This window comes from Zalophus californianus, chromosome X, assembly GCF_009762305.2.
Source record: "Zalophus californianus isolate mZalCal1 chromosome X, mZalCal1.pri.v2, whole genome shotgun sequence".
Lineage (NCBI taxonomy): Eukaryota > Metazoa > Chordata > Mammalia > Carnivora > Otariidae > Zalophus > Zalophus californianus.
Genome location: NC_045612.1, coordinates 69,237,971 through 69,259,445, shown reverse-complemented (window position 1 = coordinate 69,259,445; position 21,475 = coordinate 69,237,971).

Genomic DNA, 21,475 nt, shown 5'->3' with positions numbered 1-21,475 from the left:
AGCACCTTAGCAGTCCCTTGTACTCTGTGTAATGCAAATTCAGTAAGAGAGAGGGGACTGGGATCCCAGGCAAACTGAAAGGACTCTGGCAGCAATTACCCACATTACAGTCCCAAGTATCCTCTGCAGAAATGCAAAAGAAGTAGGAGGGGATGGGATCCTAGACTAAAATAAGGCACCATAGCTGCCTTTGAGGACCTTAAAGATCCCAACTACCCTCTGCTGTAATGCACAGGGAGTTGAAGAGGTTGGAATCCTACACTAACATAAGGGACAGAGCTGCATTTAAGCACATTAACAGTCCCATGTACACTTTATGCTAATGCAAAATGAGTAGAAAGGGATAGGATCCTAGACTAACAGAAGGGATTATAGCTGCAATTATGAACATTAACATTTCCAAGTAGTCAGTGCAGTGATGAAATAGGAGGGGATGAGAACATAGACTAACAGAAGGGGCCATAACTGCCTTAGGCCCCTTAAAGGGCCCAAGCAGCCTCTGCAGTAATGCAAAGGGAGTTAGGTGGAAATGGGATTCTAGGTTAACCACAGGAAACATCGGAGATCGCCATTTTGCACATGAACAATTTTAGGATAAGAGCCTTAGGTAATTAGCACCTTTTAGATGTAAAGATGGTGCACAGTTCCTAATACAAAAGGCTCAGTCTAATCAATTAATATTGTACACACAAAGTATCCTAAGTGTATAGTTCTTTAGTAAAGGTCCCCTGCTACAATACAAAGGGAGTGCATGTGGCTAGTTCACAGAACACGTGCCAATGCAATTATGAAAATTATCAATTCAAGAGGATCCTTGAGTGATCAGCCCACATTATAGCATGCAAATGGGATACAGTGGCCCTTTCAAATGGACAGGACTCTGCACAACTGCAACTGTGCAAATTAACTGTCCAAGAACTGAGTTCTTGAATAACCTGCACTCCCTAGCAATATCCCAAAGAGGTTAGGATGGGGTGGGATTTCATTTTTCATTGCACAGCACCATGGATATATGCAATTATGCACACCAACTGTTTAAAAGAAGTGACCTCAGGTAATCAGAACTCCTCATAAGTAATGGCATAAAGATAAGGTTATATCCTAAACTAACTGGTAGGGCCATGGGCAATGAGGATTTTATATATTAATGCAAGGTAGTAAGCAGTCTGCACTACCTAGGAGTAATGAAAAGAGCATGGGTGGGTCTTGTCTTTTAGACAGGACCATGAACAATAATGATTGTACTCATTAATATCCTAAAGTTAAAGGACTTTGAGGATGAGCACCTCTGCTATAATGCAAAGAAGTTGCAAAGGATTTGTGTAATGAACAGGGGTGTGGACAATTGGGATTATACTCATTACTCATTCAAGGAATATGATCCCAGGTAGTCAGCACTTCCTAGTAGCAATGCAAAGGGGATGGAGGGTCATTGATTACTGGGCAAGACAATGTACAATTACAATTTGGTACTTTAATCCCAGAAGCAGGACAAAAATGTTAGGGCGCCTTTGTTTAATGAACAAGGCTGATACAATTGGGACTGAGCATGTTAACTGTTTAAAGACTCATGTTTTCTGTACCCACTCCTGAATTCAGCACAAGGGCTTTGGACTGGGATCTAATCCAATGGGCAGGTTTATGGACAATTAAAATTTCACTCAGTGTAGAGTTTAGGTGATCATCAGCACAATTTATGAACACTGCCCAGAAAACTGGGACTGTGACTACTGCAGCAATGACAGGAGGAATGGTTTCTCCTTCCTGAAGGGCAGGGGAGAGATGATGAATAACCAAAATTATGAACAATAGGTGTCTGATATGAAGCTCTCAAATAACATGTTCTAACATTAACACAAAGGTACGTGGACTGTTTGTTCTAACATGGGACAATGGACAAATGGGATTGTGAACATTAATTGAAAATGACTCAGGTAGTCAACTCAGAAAATTAGCTATGCTAGAGAGGCAGATAGGGTATTCTAGTCTTATGGACCAGCAATGGACAACTTATTTTTAGCACCAAATCAATGCAAATTGGGAATGACTTTAAGGGTGATGGCTGGGGCTGGGCCTGGGGCTGGGCCTGGGGCTGGGCCTGGGGCTGGGGCTGGGGCTGGGGCTGGGCCTGGGGCTGGGGCTGGGGCTGGGCCTGGGCCTGGGCGTGGGCCTGGGGCTGGGACTGGGGCTGAGGATGGACCTGGGGCTGGGGCTGGGGCCGGGGCTGGGGCTGGGGCTGGGCGGCTGGGGCTGGGGCTGGGGCTGGGGCTGGGGCTGGGGCAGGGCTGGACACAGGGCAGGGGAAGGGCTGGTGCCAGATGGTCAGGGGGGCGGTTGCTGGGAGGAGGGCTGGGGAGGAACTGGGGGCTGTGGAGACAAGGAACCACAGAAAATTGAAACTGTGGGCATTAACTTTCAACAATGTTTCACTAGAGGAACAAGTCCACAGCAAGTCAAGTTTCCTGATAGGTGTTATTGATTAGTGCAGCATTCAGGATGGAGACAAAGCAAGGCCTGGACCAGAGTGGACCTTCAAGTATTCCTTATTACATTTAATCATAAAGTTAAAATTTTAATTATTTCTGTGTTATGACTTCAAAAATCCAAAAGGAAGTAGTTTATTAAGTCAATTTCAAAGTAAAAAAGTAGCAAAAAGTTTTTAAATGCCGATTTGACTTTGAATATCTAAAGCCAAAAAAAATAGTTTAAGCAATTTGTAAAAAAGAAACTGAAAATTTTAAGGAATTTTAAGGAACCCAAAAATGAAAACTCATTTAATGTAATTGAATTCTACAAATAAGCTCCTACATTCCCAGAATAGTCACTTAAAGCTTAAAACTAAAACTAGCAAACCACATAATCAAACTATGTAAGACTGACATCCAAGAAATAAATATAAATCAAAATCCGACCCCAGCATTAGCCACGGGGTAGGTGTTCCTCTTGAGGAAGGCAGGGATTCCTCTTCTGCCACCTGTTGGCCAACGATCATCTGTGATCCATTCTGGTTCTTGCCAGGACTCACCACCATGTTCACACCTGGCAGGCATGGAGCACTGCCCCTGGCCACACTGCAGAAGAGCAAAGGCCCGGGGTGGGGAGGTAGACTAGCCATAGGCCATGGCACCAATGCAGGGAAATGGGGGTTAGGTTCAGCCCAGAGCCAAATATCCAACACTGCAAGAGGCAGTGCTGGAGGAGAGGGAGCAAATCAGAGGGGAGGGAGCAAGTGAGAGGGGAGGGAAGTGGTAAAGGCAAGTGTCCTTGGAAAGACCTTGGGTACCACCCACTGGGAGGAGAAGACGTACAAACATGGCTCCTCTGCTTCCTCCTGACTGGCTGAATAAAGACGGCAGTGAGGTGCTATGCTAACTCACACAGTCTAATTCCATCCTCCAGTAATTGGCTATGCCCAATTCTACCACCCTTTCTGATTGGGTGGGTCATGCGGCAATCCAACATTGTCCATCCCACCTTTCTCTCATTTTTCGCTGCAAACACGACAACGCCCGCCATCTTTAACAATGCGGCAGGCCCACCTGGTGCAAAGCCCGCCAAGAATGTACCGGGCAAAAATCCCCGCCACGACGTCCACGTGACAAACTGCCATGATATCCAAATGACAAGGTCTGCCATATTGTCCCTGCGGCAAAACCTGTCAGGAAATGCATACGGCAAAGAAAAACGCCCGCCATGTTTTACACTGCGGCAAGTACACCAGCCGCCATCTTTTACTATGTAACAGAATATTTGCACCGCCATGCTGTGCACTAGAACAAAGACACCACCATGATGTGGCCTTCCCGCCACATGAACACTGCGGCAAAATTGGGTCCGCCATTTTGGACACTCTAACAAAGCAGAGAGCCATGCTGAGCAATGCCGCAAACCCAAAATCGCCATTTTGAGCCCTGTGCCTAAGTCTTCTCCCTATCATTTTCGACCAGCCTCTTGTAACATGACACAAGACCATCCTGTTTTTCTACCTCATGATACCACAGTTCATGCAAAGCTCCTAACAAGCTCCAAATCAGCTCATTCAAAACATTTAGCTAATGCAACGCATATAACTGCCTTTGCCTGTCCTGCTATCCATCTTAGCTCCCTAATTTATAGTTGGCACAAACAACCAGCCCCCAGCCGACCGGCTAAAGTGGCCGCCATCTTTCCTCCCCAACCTAACTAACCCCTTAGCCTAACTGCAAAGTCATCTCCCAGCCAAAGCCGTAGGTCCACTCACACAACACCAAACGATTAGCAGCATAAATTTGTAGACATTCCAGATAGCACAACCAACACTTCCATCCATAAAAGGCCCCGATGGGCAATGAGAAAAAAAAAAATCTAAACAGGTATCCACAGCCCCGATGGGCAAGGAAAAAAAAAATTAAAGCAGGTATCCGAGGCCCCGATGGGCAAGGGGAAAAAAAAAAATAAAAGCAGGTATCCGAGGCCCCGATGGGCCAAAAAGTAAATTTTTTTTAAAGCAGGTATCCATTGCCCCGATGGGCCAGGGGGTTGGGGAGAGAGAGGGGGACACAGCAGGTATCCGAGGCCCCGATGGGCTAAGGGGAAAAAAAAAATAAAAGCAGGTATCCGCGGCCCCGATGGGCAAATTAAAAAAAAAAAAAAGGCAGGTATCCACAGCCCCGTTGGGCAAAAATAATAATAATGATGATGATGATAATAATAATGAAACCCGGTATCCGCAGCCCCGATGGGCAAAATATAGAATAGAGAAGGAAAAAGAAAACTAAACCACGAAAAAAGATACATCAACCAAAAATCATTCCAATGAAAAATTCCTTTAAAATTGAAAATTGCCTAAAAATATCCCAAATACCTGAAAAATAGGGAGGAGGTGTCAAGAAAACACTCGAAGAAAGTTTAGGATTATCAAAATATTTTATGGAATTTTGGTGAATTTTCTTAAAGAAATACGCCATAAGACGTGGTTGGGGCTGGAAAACGTTCCAGAAAGAACCACACGGGCAAAGATATCCACTCTTAACGAGCTTCCAACCCGGGAAGGGAAGAAATATGGCGGCAGCAGCAAATTGCAGTGCTTTAAGAAGTGAGGGGGAGGGGACCTGAGGGCGGAGGGAGTAGAAGAGGAGTGGCCTAGAAGATTGAAAGCCAGACATCTTTGTGGTTTAACTGGTTCAAAATTTAACCAGTAACAAGAAAAAGGGAGATTTCAAGAAAACAGCAACATGTTAGAAAGAACACTAGACTGGAAGTAGGCTTCATTTCTTGACCACAAGTTCAATGGGTTTTCAATGGGTTCTTATCTATAAAATAGGGACGTTGAGTAAATCAAATTAGATAACTGAGGCTAAAATTCTCCACAAACAGCATAGCAAGTGAAAGGGTTTTAATTTAATTTGGTTTTGAAATGGGAAGAAGGGGGAGGTAAAGCTTTGATATGTTGATAAAGAATCCCAATACCTCTTTCAGCCAGAATGTATAACTCCCCTACCAAACGTTTGAACCAAGGAAGCTAGGAAGGGCACTACATTAAGGTTAGAACCCTCTCCAAGGGACTTTCCCTTCCATTATCTAATGAGATAGTGCCCGTTTATTCCTATGTTTTATAGATAATGAAGCAGTTACATGATATGCATGAGGTCACACGGCATGATTTTGAGTCAGTGTATTTTCTACTCCAGCACTCTAACCTTTGTATGGCCCCTGGTCATAGAGACTAGAAGTGCTTTTTTTTTAAATTTATTTATTTATTTTTATTTTATTATGTTATGTTAATCACCATACATTACATCATTAGTTTTTGATGTAGTGTGATTCATTGTTTGCATATAACATCCAGTGCTCCATTCAGTACGTGCCCTCCTTAATACCCATCACCGGGCTAACCCATCCTCCCACCCCACTCCCCTCTAAAACCCTCAGTTTGTTTCTCAGAGTCCATAGTCTCTCATGGTTCGTCTCCCCCTCTTCATTTTTCCCTTCCTGCTATCTTCTTCTTTTTTTTCTTTAACATATAATGTATTATTTGTTTCAGAGGTACAGGTCTGTGATTCAACAGTCTTACACAATTCACACTGCTCACCGTAACACATACCCTCCCCAATGTCTATCACCCAGCCACCCCATCCCTCCCACCAAGTCAAATGGTGAGCAAGAGAAAGGAAGGAACAGAAGGTAATTCACAGAATGTCATTTTGGCTCCTAAATAATCAAGAAGCTGTACTGTTTGTGACCTGTTTGCAATTTTAAACCGTGAATCCTTAATCTTTAGTATTTTCCTGTTTTCCTCCATGAATCTGATGACCCCCAACATTGAACCAATCATAAGGGCACAGCAGTGAAGTTCACTCAATGGCAGTAGCTGATAGGCAAAATCTCATATAAAAGCCAAAGTTGCCCCCAGGAACCTGGCTCTTTCAGTGAGAAGCATTTAATCTCATAAACTGTCCTGTGTTGTTAATCAAAGAAACAATGGAGAACCAGAGGGAGACAATGAAAACTAAGTATCAAAATGACTCCTAGAAAGTCAGAGGATACATTGCCCTCCCACTGGCTGAACTAGAAAGTGTAACTATTAACCCAAATACTATCAGGTAAGCTTGCCCTCCAGTCTCCAGAAAATAATAAAGTATGTAAAATTTTTTTCCTTAAAGGATACACTCCATCTTCTAAGTGCTCTTGGTTCAGACACAAAAAAATTATCTGACTTGTCATTCCAAATGAGGGAAATTGTGTTGTACAAGTGGTACCCTTGGGAAGACAATGCTTAACACAAAGAGAATCTAGTAACAGGATTTCAGTCTGAAAGATAATTTTCCATGGGAACCTTCCTGAACACCCCAAAATTAATTATAGAGCAAAAGCCTACAAACAAGACCTGCTATGCTTCCCAGATTTGGGGCAGGAAATGGGATTATAATTCTGAATGTCTTTAAGATCTCACCCTAATTTAAGTTTTCACAAGTTTCTAGTGAAAGAAATAGGGGGAAAGGAGTCTTATTGTATAGGTTGGTAAATTGAGATTGAGGGATATTGATTTTTTTTTTTTTTTTTGGCATTTGGTTTAAAAGCTAGTGACAGCATGAGGATCCCAGAGTAGAGGTCAATGGATTTATAGCTTTGGTTGCACTTTAGTGAAATAATTCTGTTGATAACATTGCCTTGTATATTAGATCTCTCTAGGGAGAATTGTGGAATTTGTGTGGAGTTCTAAATCACCGTAATGATCATGGTGTATTTCAAAAATAACAACCATACCTGTAAAAGTCAGTCTCTACAACCACTTTGATATCACTCAGTTATCAGAGAAAAACAATGATTATATGAGTACTAGTCCCTTAACACCTGGGCTGTCAGCCTGGACTCACCGGTAGGACTTAAAAAGCAAGCCAACTACCATCAGCAGCAACACTATCAGGTCACCTGAACCAATCTTAAACTCCTTTTCTATAGGACATGAACTAATAGTATCACCAAGAATCCGAACCCCCCCCCCCATAGAATTTAATGTGTTTCAGCTTATTGTGTCTTTAGCATAGGTTACCAATCATTAGGGTAACTAGGCCTGCCTAATACGGCTCTGTCCAATAGAATTTTCTACAATTGTGGTAATGTTCTATACTTTTTAGACCTTGGGTTAAAGAAATTTTTGTTAAACAAGACTCAGATCATCAACTACAAAAGATTGATAAATCTGATTTTTTGAAATTAAAACGTTTTGTTTCACAAAAACACCTTAAAAGGTAAAAGACAAGCTATAAACTGGTTGTCCTGGAGTTCTGCAGCCAGGCTCTGGTTCCTGGAGAGAAGCCAAGCTAGCAGATTACTCCCATTGGCTCTCACAGTAATTTCTTTCATGGGATTGGGTGAGATTAGACCACCAAAATTGTGACGACATGCTGATTCTGGATGACTCTCACTCCCGTCAGACACAGGACATTTTCAGGCTCTAGACTACTAAGATCCACAGCCCACACAGGCTAAAAGAACTGCAGAAACAAGAAATAGATATTCTTCTGATACAAAAGTTTCCAAAGAATCATTGCACTGGAAGTTATAACAGTGTTGCTACCTTTTCTTATAATGGGAAGTATAAAGTTAGCCAGGTATGGTGCATTTGACAGTAAAGAACTTGAAGAAATGGTTTCTGGACCTGAAAAGGAAGAGGTGGTACATGGTCATTATGAAGAATCTTCACATAAACTGTTGAATAAAAAAAAAAATCTGTAACTACCTCTTTCTACCCATTATTCTAAATCTTCATTGCTAAATTACTACACCTCACATGGGCCCATGAATTTTATAATATATGTTGACTTACTTGCATAGAAAGATCTCCTCCAAATTTTTGCCTAAGATCGTGCATGCTTTGGAGAAATCCTGTTCTCTCCTGTCATTTATCACCTTTGGGCTTTAATTATTCCTCCCCCACCCCCACCTTCAGACCTCAGTCCTTTACTTCACATTCTTCCCTTTGCCTTTACTACTACTTGGCTTTTTTCTGTGCCCATACCCTAGCTGTGTCCACATCTTCTACTTTGGGCCCCCAAATGCATGGAATACAACAGGAATTATATGGGGGGAAGGAATCAAGACCTCTTTCTAACCAGTTACTCTACTTCTAGGCTTGTCATTTTGTTAACCCCTATTTCCTCTCCCCTGCTCAACCAGTTCAAAAAAAGGCAAGAACTACCTGACATAGCCAGCAGATGGCAGCATGAAATTATCAAAGAAACACTGAGCCAGACGGCAGAAAAGGAGCCAAGGTCTTTTAGTAACCCCAACTAAGGTCTGAGTTGAAGGGGGAAACATCTTATTCATATAAGTTCAGTAGCAGAAGAAAGAGTGAAAGAAAAATACTCACATCCCTCTAATTTGAACAGTCCCCCTGAGTGAGAGTTTGTGCTTGGCTTCAATGCAGTGCCACTTAAAGAGGACTTTCATAAAGCATTCAGAGTCAGATTAGCAGACTGGTGGGGGCCCTGAAAGCCATCATTAGTGAAAAACAGAAAGAAACTAGGACATATTATGGACATGAGTATACTTGGAGAAGAGCTCTTTACAATTCGCAAGGAATGTCTACAGTGGGGGAAAAATGATGAGCTTTGTTGTGTGTAGCGTTATATAAGTAAGAATATCTGAATACTCTGAGCTGTCCAAAGATGGAACAAACTACCCCCAAAACTGGTGAGATGCCAATCTCTGAAGGTAGGAAAGCCAATTATGGATTTCGTGGGTATGCTATGAGGAGAATCATCAGACAGAAAAGTTGGGTCCCGTGCCCTGTAAGGATCTTCGAACTAGCTCAAGATCCTATATATAGGATCTTACATTTTCTATTTTTGTAAGGTTGTAATAAGTGGTTACTATTATCACATGATAAGTGATCACTATGTTCACATAGTAATAAGTGATTCTTATGATCAACTGAAGGCCAAAAATTTAGATAACCTAGATGAAATGGACAAATTCCAAGAAACACACAAACTACCAAATTTGCCTCAAGAAGAAATAATAAATCTAAACAAATCTATAACCAAGTAAGGAGATTGAATCAGTAACAAGAAACCTCCCAACAAAGAAAAATCCCCCAGGACCAGAGGGCTTCCCTGGGAAATCTACCAGAAGTTTGAGGAAAAGTTAATACCAATCATTCTCAAACTTTTCCAAAAAAACGAGAGTAGGAAGACCCTCCCAACTCATTCTATGACACCAAAGCCAGATGAAGACACCACAAAAAAAAGAAAGCTACAGACCAATATTCTTTATGTAGAAATTCTCAGCAAAATATTAACAAATCAAATCCAGCACCATTTAAAACGTTTATACACCATGACCACCTGGAATTTAACCCAGGAATGAAAGAGTATTTCAACATCTGAATATCATGATCATCTTTCTTATTTTTTTTTAGATTTTATTTATTTATTTGTCAGAGAGAGAGCATGCACAAGCAGGGGGAGCAGCAGGCAGAGGGAGAAGCAGTCTCCTCGCTGAGCAAGAAGCCCAATGCAGGACTTAATCCCAGGACCCTGAGCCAAAGGCAGATGCTTAACCAAGCCACCTAGATGTCCCTGAATATCATGATCATCTTAATTGATATAGAAAAAGCATTTGATAAAATCCAACATTTTATCATCATAAAAACAGTCACAAGCTATAAATAGAAGGGAACTTCCTAAACATGGTATAAGGCATTTGTTTTTGTTTTTTTAACTTAAAAAATAAACCCACAGCTAATATCACACTCAATGGTAGAATTCTGAATTTTTTTTCTCTAAAACCAAGAACAAGACAAGAATGCCCACTTTCACCACTGCTTTCAACATTGTCCTAGAAGATCTATCCCAAGCAATTAGGCAAGAAAAAGATATAAAAGACATCCAAATTGGAAAAGTAGAAGTAAAACTATTTCTATTCATAGATGACATGATGATATATATATGTACAATCTTAAAGCAATCAAAAATATTATTAGTGCTAATAAATCAGCAACATGAGCAATGATACAGGATACCAAATCAGTTGTATTTCTATACATTAGCAATGAACAATTTGAAAAGGAAATTAAGAATATTATGCACAGTAGCCAAAAGATGGAAACAACCTAAATGTCCATCAACAAAATGTGGTATAGCCATACAATGGGATATTATTGAACAATAAAAAGAACAAAGTACTGAGATATGCTACAAGGTAGATGAACCTCAAAAACATTATGCTAATTCAAAGAAGGCACACACAAAATGGCCACATATCACAAGATTCTATTTATACAAAATATCCAGATAATGCAAATCCATAGAGTCAGAAAGGAGATTCATGGTTGCCAGGAGCTGGAGGGAGTGAGGGGAATGGGGAGCTGCTTAATGGAAGAGGTTTCCTTTAAGGTCACGAAAATGTTCTGGAACTAAATATTGGACATGGTTGCACAATATTCATATGTACTAAATGTCACTGAATTGTACATTTTAAAATGGTTCAAATGGTTAATTTTATGATATGTGTATTTTATAACAATTTAAAAAAGAAAATGTTGGCAAAAATGGGGGAGGTCATCGACATTTGAATAGTTTGATTATCCTGATAGAAGTCCAGCAGCTTCCAGCCATTCCAGCTACCCCAGCTAAGGTGCAAAACCAGTGACCAAAACTATCTTGGGTTTTGGTCAAGCTCCTGGTTGAAAGAAGCTGCATGAGTGACTCCAGACAATGCCACATTAATCAGAACTGCCCAGATGAACCTAGTCAATCCACAGAATCATGAGAAATAATGAATTGTTGATGTTTTAAGCCAAAAAAAAAAAAAATAGAAACATAATGTAGCCACAGGTGATTTGAGGGCACATCAAAGTTTACTCCTTCAGAAAGGATGAAATAGGAAGAAACTGTAGCTCACCCCCCTTTTTTTTTTTTAAAGATTTTATTTGTTTGACAGAGAGAGACACAGCGAGAGCAGGAGGAGTGGGAGAGGGAGAAGCAGGCTTCCCGCTGAGCAGGAAGCCCAATGTGGGACTTGATCCCAGGACCCTGGGATCATGACCTGAGACGAAAGCAGATGTTTAATGACTGAGCCACCCAGGTGCCCCTGTAGCTCACCTCTTAAAAAGGGATTCAACAGATAAGCATAACCCTGAATAAAATAATCCACCAGAAATTGACCCGGTCCCAATTCTGAGTAGCATAAGCAATCAGTAGTAAAAGAGGAATGGCCATACTTGCCACTCAGAGTCATATAGTTTCTTCCTTATCACCTCTCAGATTAATTCTATTCAAATTGTGATATCTGACAGTTTCACATAGCTATTTTTTTTATATATCTACCAATCTAATAGGCTAATAGACTAGGTCAGCGGTTCTCAAAGAGTGGTAGGTCCGGCAAACCAGCAGCATCAGAACTATTTCAAGTTGTGTTGGGTTCCTTTCTCTGCAATGATAATAACTACCACCATTGATTGCACACGTATTCCATGCAAAAGTTTTAAATATATTATTCCACTTGATGCTTACAAAAGGCATTATAAGTAGTCTTCATCATACAGATGCAGAAATCAATCTCAGAGATGTGAGGTGATCTGCCCAGGATCACACAAACTAGAAATGGAAAGTACTGACATTTAAACCTGATCTGTCTTAATGCCAGAGTCCATGATAGAAGCACTACTTCACATCGTCTCTAAAAACCTATCCTATCCCATGGGTGCCAACCACACCAAACTGCCACATGAGGCCCTACTGTGGATTCTTAAAGTCAGGAAAGAAAAAAAGACAAAGTAAGATCTTAAATTCAGAGCTCCCAACTCCACCTTTTTAAAACATAATTCTTTTTTTTTCTTTTCCATTTCTTTTTTTGTTATTATTATGTTATGTTAATCGTCATACATTACATCATTAGTTTTTGATGTAGTGTTCCATGATTCATTGTTTGTTTATAACACCCAGTGCTCCATTCAGTACGTGCCCTCTTTAATACCCATCACCAGGCTAACCCATGCCCCCATCCCCCTCCCCTCTAGAACCCTCAGTTTGTTTCTCAGAGTCCATAGTCTCTCATAGTTCGTCTCCCCCTCCATTTCCCCCCTTCATTCTTCCCCTCCTGCTATCTTCTTCTTCTTCTTCTTCTTCTTCTTCTTCTTCTTCTTCTTCTTCTTCTTCTTCTTCTTCTTCTTCTTTTCTTAACATATAATGTATTATTTGTTTCAGAGGTACAGGTCTGTGATTCAACAGTCTTACACAATTCACAGTGCTCACCATAGCACATACCCTCCCCATAAAACATAATTCTATCTTACCTTGTCTAAGAATGCTTCCTTGGAGGCCCAAACCAAGATTAATTTCTGATTTTCCCACACTTTTACAAAGTTTGTAACATGTGACACAATCATCCTAGCTTAACCCCCTGGTCTTTTGAGATTTAGTGTTGTATGCTCTGTATGCCAACTCAGTGTAACAGAAAACAAGTGTTACATAAAGTTGCTTCAAAAATAGCTTTCATTGGGGTGCCTGGGTGGCTCGGTTGGTTAATCGGCTGACTTGATTTCAGCTCAGGTCATGATCTCAAGGTCCTGGGATCGAACCTGGCTTCAGGGTCCAGGTTCAGTGGGGAGTCTGCTTGAGGATTCTCTCTCTCCTTCTCCTTCTTATCCTCCCTCAGCTCGTGCACTCACTTACTCTCTCACTCTCTCTCTCTCAAAAAATAAATAAATCTTTAAAAAATGGCTTTCATTTTCAACAAATGGTATTAGAAAAACTGGACAGTTACATGCAAAGGAATGAAACTGGACCACTTTCTTACACCATGCACAAAAATAAACTCACAATGGGTTAAGACCTAAATGTGTGACCTGAAACCATAAAAATCCTAGACCAAGGGTGCCTGGGTGACTCAGTTAAGTGTTTGACTCTTGATTTTGGCTCAGGTCATGATCTCAGGGTAGCGAGATATAGCCCTGCATCAGGCTTTGTGCTGGGTGTGGAGCCTGCTTAAGATTCTGTCTCTCTCCTTCTCCCTCTGCCCTACCCCACCCCCCACTCGTGCACCTGCTCTTTCTCTTAAAAAAATAAATAATAATTTTTTAAATTAAAAAATTAGAAAATAATTAATTTTTTAATTTTATTATGTTATGTTAGTCACCATACAATACATCATTAGTTCTTGATGTAGTGATCCACGATCTATTGTTTTCGTATAACACCCAGTGCTCCATGCAGTACGTGCCCTCCTTAATACCCATCACCGGGCTATCCAATCTCCCCCCTCTTCTCTAAAACCCTGTTTGTTTCTCAGATTCCATAGTCTCTCATGGTTCATCTCTCCCTCCGATTCCCCCTTCATTTTTCCCTCCCTTCTCCTAATGTCCTCCATGCTGTTCCTTATGTTCCACAAATAAGTGAAACCATATGATAATTGACTTTCTCTGCTTGACTTATTTCACTTAGCATCATCTCCTCCAGTCCCATCCATGTTGATGTAAAAGTTGGGTATTCATCCTTTCTGATGGCTGAGTCATATTCCATTGTATATATGGACCACATCTTCTTTATCCATTCATCTGTTGTAGGGCATCTTGGCTCTTTCCACAGTTTGGCTATTGCGGACATTGCTGCTATGAACATTGGGGTGCATATGGCCCTTTTTTTCACTACATCTGTGTCTTTGGGGTAAATACCCAGGAGTGCAATTGCTGGGTCATAGGGTAGCTCTATTTTTAAATTTTTGAGGAACATCCACAAAAAATCCTAGAGGACAGCACAGGCAGTAACCTCTTTGACATTGGCCATAGCAACATTTTTCTATATATGTCTCCTGGGGCAAGGGAAATAAAAGCAAAAATAAACTTTTGGGACTACACCAAAACAAAAAATTTCTGCACAATAAAGGAATCAATCAATAAAGCTAAAAGGAAATTTATTGAGTGGGAGAAAATATTTGCAAATAACATATCTGATAAGGGGTTAGTATCCAAAATATATAAAAAACTGATACAACTCCAACACCCAGAAAAAAAGGGAACTCTTGCACACTGTTGGTGGGAATGTAAATTGGTACAGCCATATGGAAAACAGTATGGAGGGTCCTTTAAAAATTAAAAATAGAGGGGCACCTGGGTGGCTCAGTCGGTTAAGCATCTGCCCTCGGCTCGGGTCATAATCCCAGGGTCCTGGGATTGAGCTCCGCACTGGGCTCCCTGCTCAGTGGAGAGCCTGCTTCTCCCTCTCGTCTGCCCCTACCCCCCCACTCATGCTCTCTGTCTCTCTCTCTGTTAAATAAATAAATAAAATACTTTTAAAAATTAAAAATAGAATTACCATACAATCCTGCAATCACATTTCTGGGTATATATATTTCTGCTTCTCCCTCCCGTCTGCCCCTACCCCCCCACTCATGCTCTCTGTCTCTCTCTCTGTTAAATAAATAAATAAAATACTTTTAAAAATTAAAAATAGAATTACCATACAATCCTGCAATCACATTTCTGGGTATATATACAATAGAATTACCATACAATCCTGCAATCACATTTCTGGGTATATATACACACTATTTCTCAAAGAGATTATCTGCACTCCCATGTTCACTGTAGCATTATTACACAATAGCCAAGATATAGAAACAACCTAAGTGTCCATCAACAGATGAATGGATAAAGAAAATGTGATTGTATATATCAGTAAACACACACAACACATACATGTACACATACATTACTCAGCCATAAAAAAGAAGGAAATCCTACCATTTGCAACAACATGGATGAACCTGTAGGGCATTATGCTATGTGGAATAAGTCAGAGAAAGACAAATACTGTATGATATCACTTACATGTAGAATCAAAAAAAGTCAAACTCTTTGAAACAGAGAATAGAATGGCAGTTGCCAGGGGCTGGGGTGGGGGAAATGGGGAGATGCTGGTCTTAGGGTAGAAACTTTCAGTTATAAGATGAATATGTTCTGAGGATCTAAGGTACAGCATGGTGATTATGTCACTATAATGGACTGGGGCTCCTCTCTCCTACCTCCTAGGACTTCAGATTTTGGAGTTCCCCATCCATTTCAAATCCTGTCTTTAAATAAACACATTTCTAGGATTGACCCCTAGTCACAGAATACCCTAAGTCCCTGAATGCTAGCTCAGATCTAGACCTAGTAGGCAAACCCAAAGAACACTTCCAATGCAGTTTCACTTAAATCTTTTGTACTCCAAAATGTTTTTTTCTAATTAGTCAAGTGGCTTTAAGCATAAATTCCCCAGAAACATGACAAACTTATACTCTCCCATGCAGAAATTCTTTTCCATTTTCTTTTTTTTTTTAGATTTGTTTATTTATTTATTTGAGAGAGGAGGTGAGGGGCAGAGGGAGAGAATCTTCAAGCAGACTCCCCACTGAACACAGAGCCTGATGTGGGACTCCATCTCAGGATTCATGAGATCATGACTTGAGCCAAAACCAAGAGTTGGAAGCTTAACCAACTGAGCCACCCAGGCGCCCCTCCATTTTCAAAATAAGCAAAACCAAAACCATTTGCAAGCCTTAAAAGCACCTTCCTTGACAAGTTACTTCCTGCTTCACCTTTTTTGCTGCTCTTTAGCATCATTCATTAAACATACCATTAGTTGCAAGAATAGCCCTTCTGCTTAGAATTGAGTGGAAATAAGAGTTAAATGAGTTTGGGGCGCCTGGGTGGCTCAGTCAGTTGAACGTCCTGCTCTTGGTTTTGGCTCAGGTTGTGATCTCAGGGTCGTGAGATCAAGCTCCAGTTCAGACTCTGCACTCAGGGTGGAGTCGGCTGGGGATTAACTTTCTCCCTCTCCCTGACCCCTCCTCCTGCTCCCGTTTTCTCTCTCCCTCCCTCTCTCTCTCTCAAATAAGTAAGTAAGTAAATAAATAAATAAATAAAATCTTTTAAAAAAGAGTTAAATGAGTTTCTCATGTCGAATTTTTTATTTTGAGATTATTATAGATTGATTGGCATGCAGTTGTGAGACATAATACAAAGACAATGTGCCATTTACTCAGTTCACCCAGTGGTAACATCTTGCAAAACTTGGTAAAATATTACAACCAGAAAATGATGCTGACATAGTCAAAATACAAAACATTTCCATCCCCTGAAGAATGGCTGCTGTTGTCCTTTTCTGTTCATAGCCACCTTCTTGTCCTACCCCCCCCACACACATCCTGAGCCCTGGCAACCACTAATCTGTTTTCCATTTCTATAATTTTGTCATTTCGATAATGTTACATAAATGGAGTCATACGGTATATAACTTTTGGGGGTTGGTTCTTTTGCTCAGCATAATTCAGTGGAAATTCATCCAAGTTGTCATATGTATCAATAGTTCATTCTTATTATTGCTTAATAGCATTCCATGCTATGGATGTATCACAGTTTGTTTAGCCATTCACCTGCAGAAATACATCTGAATTGTTTACAATTTTTGGCTATTAAGAATAAGGATGTTATAAACATTCATTTACAGGGTTTTACGTAACCACGAGTTTTCATTTCTCTGGGATAAATGCCCAAGAATGGATTTGTTAGGTCATATGGTAGTGCATGTTTAGTTTATAAGCTGCCAAAGTGTTTTCCAGAGTAATTTACCATTTTACATTCCAACTGCAATAAATAAGTGATCCAATTTCCCTGGCCTTTCACAAGCATCTGCTATAGTCACTAGTTTTTATTTTAAGCATGTTGGTAGGTGTATAGTGATATTTCGTTGTAATTGTATTTCACAACTGGCTAATAATGTTGAACATCTTTACATAGACTTTTATTTGCCATCTGTACAGGCACCACAGTGAAATGTCTTTTCATATTTTTGCTCACTATCTAATTAAATATTTGGGGGTTTTGTTTATTTATACTGTTGAGTTGTGAGGGTTCTTTATATATTCTAGATACTAGTTCTTTGTGAGATATGTGGTTTGCAAATATTTTCTCCTGATCTGTAGCTTGTCTTCTTTATAGGGCCTTTGGCTGAGCAAAAGTTTTAAAATTTGATGCAGCATAATTTATCAGTATTTCCTTTTATGGGTCATACTTTTGATGTCAAATACATGAACTCTTTGGCTCATCCTAAAGTCCAAAGATTTTCCCCTATGTTTTTCTAAAAGTGATATAGTTTTGCATTTTACAAGTAATTTTGTGATCCATTTTGAGTTAATTTTTATAAAAGATATGAGACTCAGGCAAGGGTTCATTTTGCTTATTTATATTCAATTGTTCCACCATCATGTGTTTAAAAGTTTATCCTTGGGATGCCTGGGTGTCACAGTTGGATGACTCTTGGTTTCAGCTCAGATCATGATCTCAGGGTCGTGAGATCAAGCCCCACATCAGGCTCCATGCTCAGTGTGGAGTCAGCTTGAAAATCACCCTCTCTCTCCCTCTGCCCCCTCCCACTTGTGCTCTCTCCCTCTCAAATAAATAAATAAATCTTAAAAAAAATTTTTTTAAAAAGGTTATCCTCACTCCATTGAATTGCTTTTGCAACTTCAACAAAAACCGGTTGTACGTATTTGTGTGTGTCTATTTCTGGGTTCTGTATTCTCTTCCACTGATCTATGTAGCTGTCTCTCTTGCTAATACCATGTTGTTCTGATTACTCTAGATAGATAGTAGGTATGTATCAGGTAGAATAATTACTTGTAGACTATTTTTTCTCAAGATTGTTTTAGATATTCTAGTCCTCTGTGAAACATGTGGTTTGCTTCTGTCCTCCCATATGAATTTTAGAATAATCTTTCTACGTCTACAAAATGTGCTATGACGTTGATAGGAATGTTATTAAACCCATAGATAAGTTAGAGAAACTTGACATATTTACTATGTTGAATTTTCCAATTCATGGTCATGGTAAGTCTTTCCAATTATTTAGGTCTTCTTTGCTTTTTTTCATCAATACTTTGTAATATTCAGCATACAGATCCTGCAAATGTTTAAGTTTATACCTAAATATTATTTATTTTCTTCTAGTGCTTATAAATGCTATAGTGTTTTAAATTTAGTTGCTACATATTTATTGTCAGTATATGGAAATTCAGTTGATATTTGTATGTTGATTCTGTAGCCTGATGCATTGTTGAACGCTTTAATTCTATGAGATTTTTTTAAAGATTTTATTTATTTATTCATGAGAGACAGAGGAGGAGGGGGGGGAGAGAGAGAGAGAGAAGCAGAGGGAGAAGCAGGCTCCCAAGGAGAAGGGAGCCCGATGCGGGACTCGATCCCAGGACCCTGGGATCATGACCTGAGCCGAAGGCAGATGCTTAACCATCTGAGCCACCCAGGTGCCCATCTATGAGGTTTTTTTGTAGATTCCTCGGGATTTTCACATAGATAATTATGTCCTCTGGAAAAAGAGACAGTTTTATTTCTTTCTTTCCAATTAGAAAGCCTTTTATTTCTTTTTCTGGTCCTACTGCAGTGGCTTGAATTTCCAGTAATATATCAAATAAGAATGATAAGAGTAAACATCGTTTCCTTTCTCCCATTCTTAGGAACCATTACCATTATACCATTAAGTATAATATCATCTATAAGTGTTTTTGTAGATGCTTTTTATCAAGTTGAGAAAGTTCCCCTCTATTCCTCATTTCCTGAAAACTTTTATTGGAAATTGGTGATGAACTTTATTCTGAAGACATTGGAAAAGTATAGAAGAGGTTTTTTTTTATCAACAGATTTCAGTGCTTGGGGTGAATAATCTGGCATTTCGGGCAAGATAGGCTGATTATATCCAATAATGGGTCAATACCCAAAATATATAAAGAACTTACACAACTCAAAACCAAAAAAACAAATAATCCAACTAAAAATGGGAAGAAGACATGAACAGACATTTCTGCAAAGAAGACATACAGATGGGGCCAACAGACACATGAAAAGATGCTCAGCATCACTCACCATCAGAGACATGTAAATCAAAACCACAATGCAATATGACCTCACATCTGTCAGAACAGCTAAAATCAAAAATACAAGAAACAACAACTGTTGGAAGGATGTGGAGAAAAAGGAACCCTCATGCACTGTTGGTGGGAATGCAAACTGGTGCCACCACTGTGGAAAACAGCATAGAGGTTTCTCAAAAAATTAAAAATAGAATTACTATATGACCCAGTAATTCCACTACTGGGTGTTTACCCAAAGAAAACAAAAACACTAATTTGAAAAGATATATGCACCCCTGTGTTTATTGTAGCATTATTTACAATAGCTAATTTATGGAAGCAACTCAAGGGTCCATTGATAGATGAATGGGAAAAGAAGATGTGATAAACACACACACACACACACACACACACACACACACACACACACACACACCCTCACAGGAATATTACTTAGCCATGAAAAAATGAAATCTTGCCTTTTGCAACAACATGGATGGATCTAGAGGTTATAATGCTAAGTGAAATAAGTCAGAGAAAGACAAATGCCATATGATTTCACTCATATGTGGAATTTAAGAAACAAAACAAATGGACAAAGAAAAAAAAGACTCTCTTAAATATAGAGATCAAACTAGTCGTTGCCAGGGGAGAAGTGGGCGGGGGTGAAATAGGTGAAGGGGATTAACAGTATAGTTTTCATGATGAGCACTGAATAATGTATGGAACTGTTAAATCACTATATTGTTCACTTGAAACTATTATAACACTATATATTAATTATCTGGAATTTTTTATTTAAATGCAATTAGCTAGCATAGAGTACATCATTAGTTTCAGATGTAATGTTCAATAATTCAACAGTTGCATATAACACCCTATAGTGGAATTTTAAAAAAATAAGTAAATAAATATATGCTATATATTTTTAAAAGATGGACTGATTGGAAGTAGACAAGGTAGGAAGCTGCTAACTGTTCTTGTGGTCATCCTCTCCTTTCTAGTCTTACTCTTAATATCTTTATTCAGATCATAGATTAATGAAGAGGTCTCAGGAAGTTAAAATCTGGCAGAGAGGAGACAGTAATAAGCACCCCTAGAAAGGGAAGTAGCCATTTCTAAGCCTGCTTACAAGATAAAGTACAAGCTCCTTTGTCCATGAAAGGCATTCATGACTGAATCTTAGAAGCTTATCTCCTAATTCAGTAGCAGCAATTTGAGATAACAGATTAGACACTTGGTGGAAATGACCATGAGCATATTAGAACCTCAAGTTACTCACAGCTCAGCTGGAAAGACAGTCTACAAAATTAATTATAATGTTATGCAAAAAAGAAATAAATGCTTCCCTTTTTTAGGGGGGGGAATCCCTCCCCTCCCTCATGCCATTTTGTGCTCTGGCATACTGTCCAACCCAGCCAATGTCCCACGTTCCAGAGCCTTTCAGGCATTTCTTCAGCCCAACTCCTCTATTAAATTGTACCCATCTTTTCTGCACCATTTCCTCAAGCCAAATCAGAGAATTTGAATAGAGCTAAGATTTTGATGACTAATCATGAGTTAATAAGTTTGCCTACCACTCTCAGATAAAATATTTGCGTTTTGTAACTTTTTTTTAAATTAAGCTCTAACCCAACATGGGGCTTGAACTCATGATCCTGAGATCAAGAGTCGCATACTCTACTGACTGAGCCAGGCAGGCGCCCCCAAAATATTTGCATTTTGGCAAAACCTGATTGAGGTGGAATTCCAGATATAGGTGTTGTATATGTGGCTTCCTATTCTTCCTATATTTGGGCTGACCCTGTGATACAGGATGTTGTATGCCACAACCACCTGGCTCTGGGAATCATGTTGAAGTCAGATAACTCTTCATTGACTTGCTATAACCAGTAGAGGGATTGATTGGATCACAGAAGGGACCAAACCTAGACTGTTAACTTGATGTTTGATTTACGTACGCAGACACTTTCATTTCTGGGCTTCCCTGTGGTGCTCCCTGCCCATTGAGCCACACAAGCAGCAATGTTCTGGACTTATCCCTCTCTTCAGAGTTTCAGGAAAGATTTTTCTGACATTATCTTTATAC